Raw genomic sequence first — 12,839 nt, 5'->3', positions numbered from 1 at the left:
AGAGTATGGTACGTCAGTCCCCCAAAACTTCTCCTGTTGCCTTCATTAAAGAATTGCATGTTTGGGGGTGTAACTCAAGTTGGTGTGATGCTCACATAAGCAAAAAGGAATCAGAGCCTCATTTTAGGTTCTCCTGACCATTTGTGCCAGACCAACAGCACATTACCTGGGTTCAGGCATTCCAGGTTGTATTTTCTCTGCTAATTCATTCAGCACCCATACAGTCTTCCTGTGGTTAATTAAAGAACTCACTCGAGCTTGTCTAAAGGTTTTAAAAGTATGAACACGTTATCTCTCATTGTATCTCCTTTTCCTGCCTATTCATCTCACAACAATTAAATTAAATGCTTCTTTTGGAGAAAAAAAGGCTACTGGGGAACTGCATGCTGAAAGGCAATCATTATTCCCAAGTTCATTCTTAAAGGAAACAATAACCCAAATGGTACAAACCCAATGAACACATGGTAGGGAGAACATGCCTTTGAAAACAAGGGTCAAGTTTCAGGTTTGAAGAGTTCAAGTTCAAAGAGCTTTCACACCTCAAACCAGAATAAAATATCCAAGGAATGCTCGGTTAGGCAAAAGTCTCTGCTTGTCCTGCACTGGAGTGAGACCTTCAGAGACATCTGACCAAGGAGATGCTCTGCAAAACAAATTAATACCTGATGGACCAAATCAGTCCTGGTTAAAGCTCAGCCTGGGTGTAGGGATGATTCCAAACACCTGCTATGACCCAGCACACGTAACTGGGCTGATAGGAACTAAAGTACTTCTGGAACAGCATGATCCAGAAATTAGCACAGGAAATGCTGCAGGACGGTTACTCTACCAGCACATTTTATTAAAGTACACTGCATGGTTTAAGGAGGTGCCCAAGACAGGAACAGGGGAGGAAGTGTGTGAGAGAACTGGTATCAATATTTACTTGCTCTTCCTTAATCCAGTGGAGCAGCACAAGACGAATGTAGCTCTGACAAAAGCTGAGAGCTTCATACAGGGGCCCACAGAACTCCACGTGTCCCAGCAATACTGAGGACCAAACTTCTTTAGGAATCAGGAACTACTTTATTAGCAGGGGTACAGATAAGAGAGAACTAAATATTCAATACCTAGAACATAATCACAATCATAAATAAATAATCATCATTGATAAAATCACTCCCCTGGTCAGTTCTGTGGATCCCAGGATTTCTTCTGTGGTTTTTGGAGGTATCTAGTTCTGGTCCATCAGAGACACTTTGATGGCAGCGAGACCCAGAGGTCTTCCACAGCACAGCAATTCCTGTGCTCCACCCCACCTGCAATGTCCCAGTGTCATATAACACAGCACTGAGTGTACAGAACGGTCCAGATTCACCCTCAATAGTGTTCTGATGAACAGCATTTTAAAATATTCCATAGCCAAGCCAAATGTATTAAAGAGAATGCCACTGGGAGTTGCTACTAGCACAATTACACATTGCTTTCACAAAATCTCCCTTGTGATTTTACATGGAGGCAGACTTTCATCAGTTCCTCATCTAAACTGCTGAACAGTGTCATTGTGCCACTTTGTCAAACACTGCTGTGCTCCACTTTATCATCACCGTCATCCCCATGCACAACTCTTGCACAACCCTGTTCATCCATACAAGACTTCACCTCATTGCTGAAGCTAGTCTTTTGGGTAAAATCAGCACTTTTAGAACAAGGGTCTATGGAAATGCATGAAAAAAGAGAAATCCAACTTCTCTTTTTGGTTTTTGTGTTGTATTTGATTTGCCTGGTTAGTATAAAGCCTGCAGTTGGCAACTTGGTCAAGATCATTTCTCCCCAGTGCACAACACAAATGCTGCTGTTACTTTCTGGGAGCTCTGCTGTATTAGATTTAAAGTCTTGGGAAAGCAAAAGAGCTTCAGATACAATCTTGACAGCAAAATAACAATGTCTAAGTTTATGTCAGCTATTCAGAGCCCACAAAACAAACATTGGCCTAATAATCCCATTAGGAACTAATTCCAGGAGGTGGTTCTGGAGATGACTTCACTGATGAACAATTCCAAGTATTTAGAGCTAACTTGGGACTGTCAAGTAGAAATATTAGATGAAAAAGGAAAAGAATAGGTTCAAGTTACAGTGGCCTAAGATTAAGCTCTGCCCCGGTAATCCCACCTCTCTGCTATTTTTATACTCACAAGAGCATTCTATTTGCTTCAAGCCAAGGTGAACTGCACAAAGGCATATGTAATAAAATGGATTTGCCTTCTTTAGGACTATTTTCTCATCCTATTTTAACAGATGAATAATACCAAGTCTCTTACCGTCTGCTCAGCAAATCTTTCTACCCTCTGTTCTGCATGACTGTGTATGTAGCCATAGCCATGGTCTCATACATACAAATTTAAACAGTGAGACCAATATTTGAAAAAACAAAGAGCAAAAAAAAAAACCCTGAAGTGGGTTATATAAAAATAGTTACTGATTACAAAGGCAAACAGCAACGTTACCATAAGGGCAGCATTCAGGATGTGTTAACTCTTTATAAGAGATATTAGCTTCCATTTTCTTTCATTGAAGAAGTTAAATTTGTTCTCTGTGTTTGCTCATGGAATTGTCATTCACTGTTGGCCCTTGGAAAATGACTGAGCTGGAACCAAGGGCTTGTTGTTAACATGTACAGCACTGAGCAGCTCAGAGCCTTACACAAACCAATGCAGACAGATTCCTACATATATAGAACCGGTTAAACCAGGTTTGCTTCAGTGAGAAGACCATGGATGCCATTCAGGGATGTGAGATGTATTCCAAACTCAGCCACTGTGGTAACAGGATTTACCTGACAGGATGCTGTTATGGTTTAAGTCATTTTGACAAGCCACAGTCTCAACAGTGAGAGGTAAATGTTTGTGTGACTGCATGTGTAAAGAGAGTATCTCCTTTGCTCAAAAGTCCTTTGCATGTACAGTCATCCAGGATGGCATCCAGCAGCCTTCAGGTAGCAAACAGCAGGGATAACCAGATGCCTCGTCGCCCAACAGCACAATCTGCCCCAGAGGCACGAGCCCCACATTAGCTCCCATCTCTAGATAACAAAGAAATCTCTGCAAAATACAACCTGTAATCCTGTCCAGAGCCCTTCAGTTTTACAGTAAAGAAGTTCTTCCTGATGTTAACGTGGAACTTCCTATGTTCCAGTTTACACCCATTGCCCCTTGTCCTATCACTGGATATCACTGAAAAAAGCCTAGCTCCATCATCCTGACACCTACCCTTCACATATTTGTAAACATTGATGAGGTCACCCCTCAGTCTCCTCTTTTGCAAGCTAAAGAGACCCAGCTCCCTCAGCCTCTCCTCATAAGGGAGATGTTCCACTCCCTTAATCATCTTTGTGGCTCTGCGCTGGACTCCTTCAAGCAATTCCCTGTCCTTCTTGAACAGAGGGGCCCAGAACTGGACGCAATATTCCAGATGCGGCCTCACCAAGGCTGAGTAGAGGGGGAGGAGAACCTCTCTTGACCTACTAACCACTCCCTTTCTAATGCACCCTAAGATGCCATTTGCCTTCTTGGCCACAAGAGCACATTGCTGGCTCATGGTCATCCTCCTATCCACCAGGACCCCCAGGTCCCTTTCCCCTTCACTACTTTCCAGCAGGTCAACCCCCAACCTGTACTGGTACATTTTCCTCCCTGATAAGCAAGTTCTGTTCTTCCGGCACTCAGGGCAATGACCATATGCAGTAAAATTAATCCAGGCACACTCAAACTCATGGTCAAAAGGCAGTTAGGTACTACTGTAAAAATAACCACACTTTCTATGTTCAGGGCATTAAGCAGATAGGTATTAGCACTAAGAACAGAAGCATTTTTAAACAGAGGACCAAATGCTATACACCCAGGTAACATTTGGGGCTGGCAAACGGATTTGGTGCTTTCCTGAACTGCTCCTGCAGAGCAGGGAAGGGCATCACCAATCTCTTTGTCATGGGCAGCACCTCCCCAAGGTGGCAGCGGTTGTGAGGGTCTGACGCAGCGCTGCCTGCGGTAATGATGATCGCTCAGAGACATCTAACGGTGAAAGCACTGAAGTGAAAGTACTGGTGCCTCCCTGCAGAGCTCGCTCTGAAGACAAACGAGAGCTTCAGAGCACTGAGCTTTGAGGCAGGATTCGCTTTGCTCTTCTGAGATGGCAAGAGAGTACCGGGAAGTGGTGCAGTCTATGGGCGCATTGTGTGGCCCGGAAAAGCAACATGAAAAGCACAGAAGCGGTTTTGAGAACAGACTTCCATGAGGTGCTTTGCTCAGCCTTGATGTCTGGTACCCACCGGAATGATGAAGTAACTACCATCCAAATAGTGGCATGAGATTTGCATCCTTTGATTAGCTTCTGCTCTTTGCATCCCCCCACATCTTAACAACTGGCACTCCAGCCCCCTTTTACAGTCGTATTCCTATTCCACTGGGTCCCTGCTCAATCAAGTGACTCAAAGGTGATAACTACATCTCTCTTCATGAGTCAGAGTGATCCAGACTCAAGGCTGGTGTCTGGCAGTTCAAAAGAGCGAGCTGAGAGATGATAGCCCTTCCTGATAGACAGAGATGTTGAAAATAAGCAAAGGAAAAAAGGTGAGAAATCAGAGAAAGACAAGAAGCCCAAAAGGTTACCCAGTCTGCTTCCTCTGCCTGTCTGCCACACAACAGGCGTGTGGGTGTAATGTTAAGAGCATAACAACACCTTGTATTACCCAGGCCAGTAACTTAAATAATTCCTCACCATCCTTTCTATGACAAAATGTCCTTCTTCAAGGTTGCAGGTGCTTATGTTACTGTGGAGAAGGCATCATCCCTGAACTTCTGTTAACCTCTAGAACTTCCCTAAGGAGTGGCAGAGAGGAAGAAAAGGCTTGACCTTGTAGGAAGTAATATTTCAGTTCAGAAGATCTTTCTGTTTGGGGTCTGTTTGCTGTCAGAAGCTATTATAAAATGCTTATAAAATGCCTTGTAATAAGTTACAAGATTTTAAAATCCACTCATGCAACAGGTAGAGCTGTTCTAGCGGAGGCTCGTTGGGTCTGATCTCTGTGAAACTCCAGAGGAAATTTTTTCCTCAAAGATGGACTGACTTAAAATAGACTTTGAGTAAAGCAGAGAACTGAAATTGACTCAGATAAATACAGGCCATCTGGAATTTTGAGCTGTAATGGGCCTCAAAGGCTGGAAATGAGCTTCCTCCCTCTAGAGAGGACAATGTGTATTGTATCCTCATCCATTCCTGGCCTAGAGTGGTAAAGCTATCTGCTGGGGTCACTTACTGAAGTCACAGAAGCTTCTTTTCATCTCTGGAACAAGCCAATGCAGTCTAAGATGTGTTAAATTACTTCTGCAAACAATCAGGTTTTCCCATCTTTTCTGGAATGGTCAGTTGTATGAAGGCCCATTGAATACCTGGAAGCTGCTGCTAAATGATTTCCTCTGGTTTGGATTTGAAGGCCGCAGTTCCTAGCCCGTGTTCCTCCAGACATGCTGCCTGCTGACTGAGCCACACGCTGTAATTCCATCCAAAACTTACACTCTGCGCACCTGCAGCATCCACACGGCAGGTGCTATTTTAGCACCAAGTCTACTACTTCTTCCATAACAGATCCCAGATTTGATGCGCTTCAAAGATAAGGTCTATATGAACTACCACAAGCCATTAGAAAAAGAGTCTTTAAAACTTTTGGAGAACATAGACTAAGCATTTAGGGCACCTACTTTAAGTGATGGGAAATGGAGAGGTGCCACCTCAGCCTCTTCCCTTTGCACCCCTCCCCATTAGAGTTTAATCTAAGATGTCTCTTACAGGTGAATATTCCAGATGTGGCTGTACAGTTAGGTAGTCTCTGGTGTTTCCAGTGATTAATGCTGTGTCTGTTCTTTGGGAGCACTCCTGCACTTCCTCCTTCAAATGCAAATGCTGCCATTGGAAAGAAGTTCCCCGGTATGCAGTGAGCTCAGCAGCACTTCCAGCTGCTTCCATTGCCAGGCTGTTCATCAGGGCAACTCCAGTACTGGGGGACTGATGAGGCAGCTGAAATCAAACCAGGTTACTCACATAAATCTGGAATGTTTCCAGGCACTGAGCTCAGGGTCTTTGTGAATGACATTCATTCACCCAATTCAACAGCTTCCCTAGTTCAAGATAAATGTGTTCCTGAGAAAAGTTGCTTTTCCTGGAGCTTTTTTACTATCACTCCCCTTAATGATCTGAAGTGCCCCAGTTACAGAGATGCATGTTTTAAGCGACCTGGCAGATTTAACATCCCACCAGTTCTTCCTCTGGATCATTTTTACTTCAGATTTAGTAAGGTGCAAAAGCAGTTATTATGCACTGGCTACAGATACTGTTCTCTTCTTGGTTATGTCCACAAAGAAAGAATGGTCTTAGGGGTACCAATTTCTAGAATACTTAAACTAATTGACCTGACCAGCACCACTTACCTGTACTGTTAATTTTGTGTCCGCTCCTTTCCACATATCCTTTTACTTATCAGCACTTCAGAGTAGTGACTGTCCTTTGTAAGTGCAAAGGGGTCCTGACCCCACCGTATAGTTCAAAATTAACTAAAAGCTGCACAGAAGGTATAATTGAATAAGAATCAGAAAAGTCCTAAGGTCCCTTTCTCCACTGAATATGATTAATGTCCCCCTGGAAGATGCAGTGTCAGATAACAGATAAAATTCCTTCTTGGAGTCAGCAAATAGCAGTGGTTATTTCACCTGCTTATCCAATGATGAGGCTTCAGTCGTAAAAAAGTCCTCAAAAGGCCCCAGCCTTCATGTACTAAGAGATTAGCAGTGTATTTATTGGTACGTTTACTGGCCTTAGCAGGTTGGCATTTAGAATCCTGGAGAGAAGAGGCCTGACTCATGAGAAAGATCCTTTATCTGAGCCTAATTAATGTGAATAGAGAAGAAATCAGAAGTCTGATGTTAAGGGTGCAAATTCAAAAGGTAACTTGACTTGGATTTGCCAGTACCAGGTCCTGGCACAAGAGGTTTATACAGGGGTGTTTGTGCTTGGCCAACCACATCGTTGCTTGCACTACTAACTACAGAATGGCTTTGTTGCCTTTTTGCTTACAATTTCAGACTCAGCAAGAGTGAATTGTTTCTGGATAACACATTTAATTTCCTTTTACATTAGCTATTTATGTGTTCATGAAACATTTATTCAAAGCGATCAGGAGAAGCTATTTCCTTATCCCTGCAAGCACCACAGAGTTAAATCTTTGAGAAACAAGCTGTTGCTGTCACTGAATTGTTCCCTAGCTACTGGCATTCAAGCCTTCCCAGAGGCAAACTAAAACCAACTCTGGAATGCTCCCAGACTCCATCAGCTTCTGAAATGAACCTCCTTTTAAGATATAGCTTGTTTTCCATGGGTTAGGTGAGGCTCTGACGTAGTAAAGACTTCAGCAGCGCACTGAGTCATGCTGGGCTAAGAAAACATCTTTGGGGTGCTTTGTGCCTCATGTTGCTAAGCTGATAGGCAAGGATGATTGTTCAAGTCTCTGGATTGTACTCTTTGAGTCTGGATTCAGGTCTCATAAAGAGAAATGGAAGGACAAAAGCAATCTCCTTGGGTGCAGACACCCAGAGAGGATCGAGGGGATACTTCTCCCTTCAGCTCTAACAATTCTTTCTTTGCTCACCCACCCATTTTCCCTGCCTCCACGAACTAGGAGAGAGGATAATGAGAGGACAGAGATGAACTTAGGGCTAAGCAGACTCAATGTTTCACATTTCCCCCGCAGGGCCTGACGTGGGATAGCTGACGCTTCCCTCCTCTCCTGCACTCAGCAAGCGCACAGCACTGTGCAAGTTACAGGCCATCTAGTGCCAAGATTGCTGAGAGAGCTCCAAATGGCACCTGGAGACTCCTCAGGATTAGTAGGATTTGTCCTTGCTTCATCTGAACACCCAAGGGCACAACAGGAAAAGGGGAAGTTATTTAAAGGTTGTCTCCAGCAGGGGCTGCAGGAATTTCCTCCTGCCTGGCATCCAGCTGGCTCACCTGCAGCCCTGGAGGTGCAGAGGAACATGTACCCTGCAGCAGGCTTCTGGGGCTGACCTGCAGAGCAGGGAACTGCTCCATCCGCCACTGCTGGCTGCCTTGTGCTAACAGCGACCTCCAGAAACCCAGGGAGGCAAAATTAGACACAGCAGTTTAGATAACCCTGGGAGAGAGTACAGCCTTTTCCTTTGTTCATCCAGCACCACCCCAGGCCAGCTCCTGAAGCACTATATTTAGTTCAAGTTAACATCATTTGGTCACACATGTGGATGTGTTTTACCTACATGCTACTTTGGAGAGTCAGATAAGCTTTGCGTCCACACCCTTCATTTTCTATTTGTCAACACTGCTCTTGGTTCAGCTTCATTCCTCATTCGGCCTGAAAGGAATGACAGAGGATTTCAAGCTGAAGCACGGAACTCTTTTCCCTAGAAACAACTCCACCTACAACATAATCTGGCAGTTACTATTGTCAGCCTTAACAAATGTTTCTCCAAGAGACATTATGTATACAGCATTATGTTAGAGATGCATAAATTAGTGACCAAAATTAGCTTCAAAACGCAGGCAGGGTCAGCATTTGACTAGACCTAGTTCAGAATGAGCTTAAACAACTCATTTCACTAGGAATAAGCTAACACTGGAAAATCAGCTAGCTCGGAGCTCTTGTTCTTTTGCACAGACACATGTAGCAATGGTTTTGCCCTGTACTTCCCAGAGCACACTTCCCTGTACTTCTCGCACAGTGATTATCATCTGGCAGATACAATCAGCTCAGGGAAACAGGCAAGAGAGACTGGACTAAAACTGGACTGTTGATCAGCATAAGAGAAACTTCTCCAGATCCAAGTTGTCTGTTTTAGTCTTATAATGAAGATGTACCTGGTGTTACATGCAGTATGAGATGAAATCTGGGGTTTGCTTTAAAAAGTGTATCAAACATGCTGAAACAAAACACCTTTCTTTGTCTCAGATGTTCATTGTGGCTTTCAGAGTTGTGGCTGCCTTTAGTGGGACCTCCTCAGAATTCTGTGCTTAAGCATGGTTCAGGCTTTGAATGAGTTCTGAACTCTGTAATACCCAAACTATTTAGTACCTGGAATGAACACACTAAGAACTGAAAAGAGGAAAGGAAATAGATGGTTTTATTGAAGGACTTGAACGCAAGGACTTCTGCATTGAAGACTGGGAGAAGCACAAAAGCTTGTTGGCCAAGATGGCTTAGATTTAGTCAGGAGAAGCCTTTAGAAAGAGCACAACTCAGGAGTTCTGCAGAGAAAAGCATGAAAAGAAGATTACGTGGAACAAAATTATGCTGGGAAGATGGACTGGACAATCAGGTGAGAGGGAAGACAGCTGGAGGCTACACTGGAACCTGCCAGCTGACGTGCACTTATACAGGACAACAAACCAAAACACCAGTGAAAGTATCATTAATCTTCCCTGTAATTGAATTACTGCACTGCTTACTGATAAGGGTTCAAACCAAAACACCACCACAGCAGTGATGCTTCCTGTGTGCTTGTCTTGGGCTGTGCATGTGCTTCAGAGACAGAATCTGCCTAATGCTCCTGTTCTAGGATTGTAATTTTCTCTCTCCCTCCACGAATACCACAAAATGAACCAAGCTATGAGGTGAATAATGAAAATCATGTCATTTGGAAAATCTGTAACTCATTTTCTCCCTGTTCCTTAATACCCAGCTAAAATTTACTCAGAATGTACTCTGCTGTGCTTTTATGTTCCCAGGTTAGCTGCGTTTGTATATGGTTTCGTGATGGGTTTTTTGCCATGGAAGTAGTAAAGAAGTTTCTCCCACAGAGCTATTGGAATTCCTCACAAAGTCTTTCTCCTGTCACAAAACTCAAGTCAATATTCATAACTCATAGTAACATCACACAGATCCACTGTGAATATGACTATAAGTAAAGGCTTACTGAAGGTACCTCTCTGTGCCTCTGTCAAAACCAGATGCTGATGGTCAGCCTTCTCCTCTACTCCGCTGACAGCTCCTCAGCCATCTGTAAGTGGCACCAGTAGAATGTCACCTGATTTTAAATACAGGTATGTTGATTTGCTTCTCCTAATCTTGATCTTCAATGTAAATGTCAAGTGGAGGAGGAGCTGTGAGTCAAGTGGGCTTTTAACAGCTTTAGCATTTGCATACTGCTTTGAAAGGATGAGGCAATACAGTATGCCAGTCCTGGAAAGCCCCTGGCACTTCTGTAGCACTGACAGTACATGCACTCAAAAGGCCTGGTCCTTGTTGTAGGACTTTGCCTTTGTTTCCTTTCACAGGTATCAAAATTCACTAAATATCACTCTCTGAACCAAGCTTTTCCATCAAGCAGTCTATTAGGACTGATGAGCACTGAGTTTATGGTTTATACATCTCTATCCTGGAGCTATACCTGTATCTGGAAAATGACATCTGCAGTAAATCACAGATGCACCAAGAGAGGCTTTCATATGCTCTCAATGTCAATGATCCTCTGCACCATTGTAGTGCTGGGGAACAGATCAGGCAGGAAAATCTCTAATGTGTTCTTCTGGGTATAATGTGCCATTGGCATGTCCCCTGCGGTCTGAAGATCTCAATCTGACATACACCCACTGTGATGCTCCTCCAGCCACATCATTCCTCCTGGGAGCCTTTCAGCAGCTTTGCTGCCCCATCTGGTCAGCTCCACTGCCAGAATTCCCCCATTCACTCCTCTCAGAACATCTTCCTAGATTTGAAATGCCTTGTGAATGTGGCGAGTAGCTGTGGGAGGTCAGGTCCCCATTCAATACTACACAAGGGAGAAGAAAGGCAGCTCACTGGGGAAACCCCCCAAAAGGGGAGTCTTGGCCTTGTCAAGCTATGTGAAGATACACACTGAATTCCTCAGGCACAATGCTCTTGGCAGTTCTCTCCCAGAGCCTCTCCAAGTGCTGTTAGACTGCTGTGACATCTGACTTTGAAGCAGCAGAGTCATGAGTGACACAGGTCTTTACAGCCCCTGACATGGACATTGCCATTACGTAATCCGGGTGCCATCACAAGTTTATTTTCACAAGCAGTTCTGTGCCCTCTTTAAGCACTTGGCAATTACTGGTGACACATGCTCCATGATTTGGGGACACAGGATTGAAAAGGACATCACTGGTTCACTGAGTGCACTCCCCTGTGTATAATCCTGTTAGCAAGTCAATCAAGCTTTAATTTAAGGCTAGCTCCCACGTTTGCCTCTGCTGCTCCTAGGGAATGCCTCATTTGGAGCCTCATTCCCAAGTTCAGCACAAGACAGGGCCTTGAGCAACCAGCTCTAGTGGAAGGTGTCCCTGCCTGTGGCATGGGGTTGGAACTGGATGAGCTTTAAGGTCCCTTCCAGCCCAAACCAGTCTGGGATTCTGTGAGCTCAGCGGAACAGGTCTGTATACTGGATAGTCTCTACACCGAGTAGATATCACAGAGCTCTACTACACTCTTTCTCACTGGTCTCTGCAGAGCTTTGCAGGCTTTCTAAGGGGAGATGTACAGGAGAAGATGATTTGGGGGAATGACATCATACGCTCACTGGGAAATGGTGCCAAGAGGTAACAAACATGAAGCATCTACTTCACAACTTTGGTTTCTGTCCTGAAGACTCAAAATTGATCAGAACAATTTTGCATGAAAAACGGTTTTTCACAGATTTTTTAACAGCAATTTACTCAAATACTTAGAGATTTATAATATGAATTTTTAATTCAAGTCTGAAAATTGAGGGGTTTTTTTACTCTTCTGATTATTTTTACTTTTTTATATATATAAACAGCACTGGTGTCAAGAATAACAGATGCAAAGTGGGAGGGTGTTTCAGTGTGTGAGAAGAAAGCATCTTGCTCTAGAGAAAGTTACTCAGTAAAATAAGTAGTGGACTTTGCTTAATCACTGTTCCTTCGTTACAGATAACCTCAACTGTAATGGCATCCAAATCAAGTAACATTCAAAAACACCTAGTCAGATCTTCAGGCTCAATTATGGTTTACAAGGTTTATAGCACAGGGAGGCAACAGAGGAAGGAAGCCATATAACCCAGCTCACAGCACTCAATAACCACTCAGGAATAACCTTCTCTCTTGAGATTGAATATAGGTATATAAAAGCCTATCTTATCTACTCTTGAATTTAGGCCAGGACTTCACATTGAAGACAGGTAACAAGCTCCACTCATAGAATAAAATGCCACAGTGTCACAGCTGACCACAAGAGGTCAGAAATTCATCTTGTTCCAAAGGGAGGCTCCTTGGATTGCATTTGCTGTTCAAAATGTTGATTATCCTGAACCTTAAACAAATGACTGCTTTGCCTTTGATTTTCTTTGAAGATGCAAGAGGATTTAATTGGGAACCTCTGAGTCCTGAGTTCTGCCCTGGGCTGGCACATTCCATGTTAACCATCAAGCTGGTGATGTCCTTGCCACCCAGCTCTGAGGTGATGCTTCTGCTCCAGCTCTGCTGCTATCCTGGTAAATAATGTTCTCTCCTCACTTTTTTCCTCCCACCTTTTGGCTGCATTTTCTATTAGACTGTAAGCTATTTGGCAAAAGGAATCAAAGTCACCATCTGTCTGTGCAGTGAACAGCACTCTGAGATACAAAGAAGAAATGCTTGTGATAGTTACATCAAAGGTAAAGATCAATTCATTATAAAGCAGGGAAAAAAACGAACTCAGGGATTCCCACTCTTGCCCCAGCTTTGAATTCCACTTTAATCAGACAAATACTATTAAATCCCCTCTGAATTACCAGTGAACACACTTGAAACTGCAAATTTAT

This window comes from Lathamus discolor, chromosome 9, assembly GCF_037157495.1.
Source record: "Lathamus discolor isolate bLatDis1 chromosome 9, bLatDis1.hap1, whole genome shotgun sequence".
Lineage (NCBI taxonomy): Eukaryota > Metazoa > Chordata > Aves > Psittaciformes > Psittacidae > Lathamus > Lathamus discolor.
The sequence above is the reverse complement of the archived record's forward strand: the minus strand, read 5'-3'. Positions refer to the sequence as shown.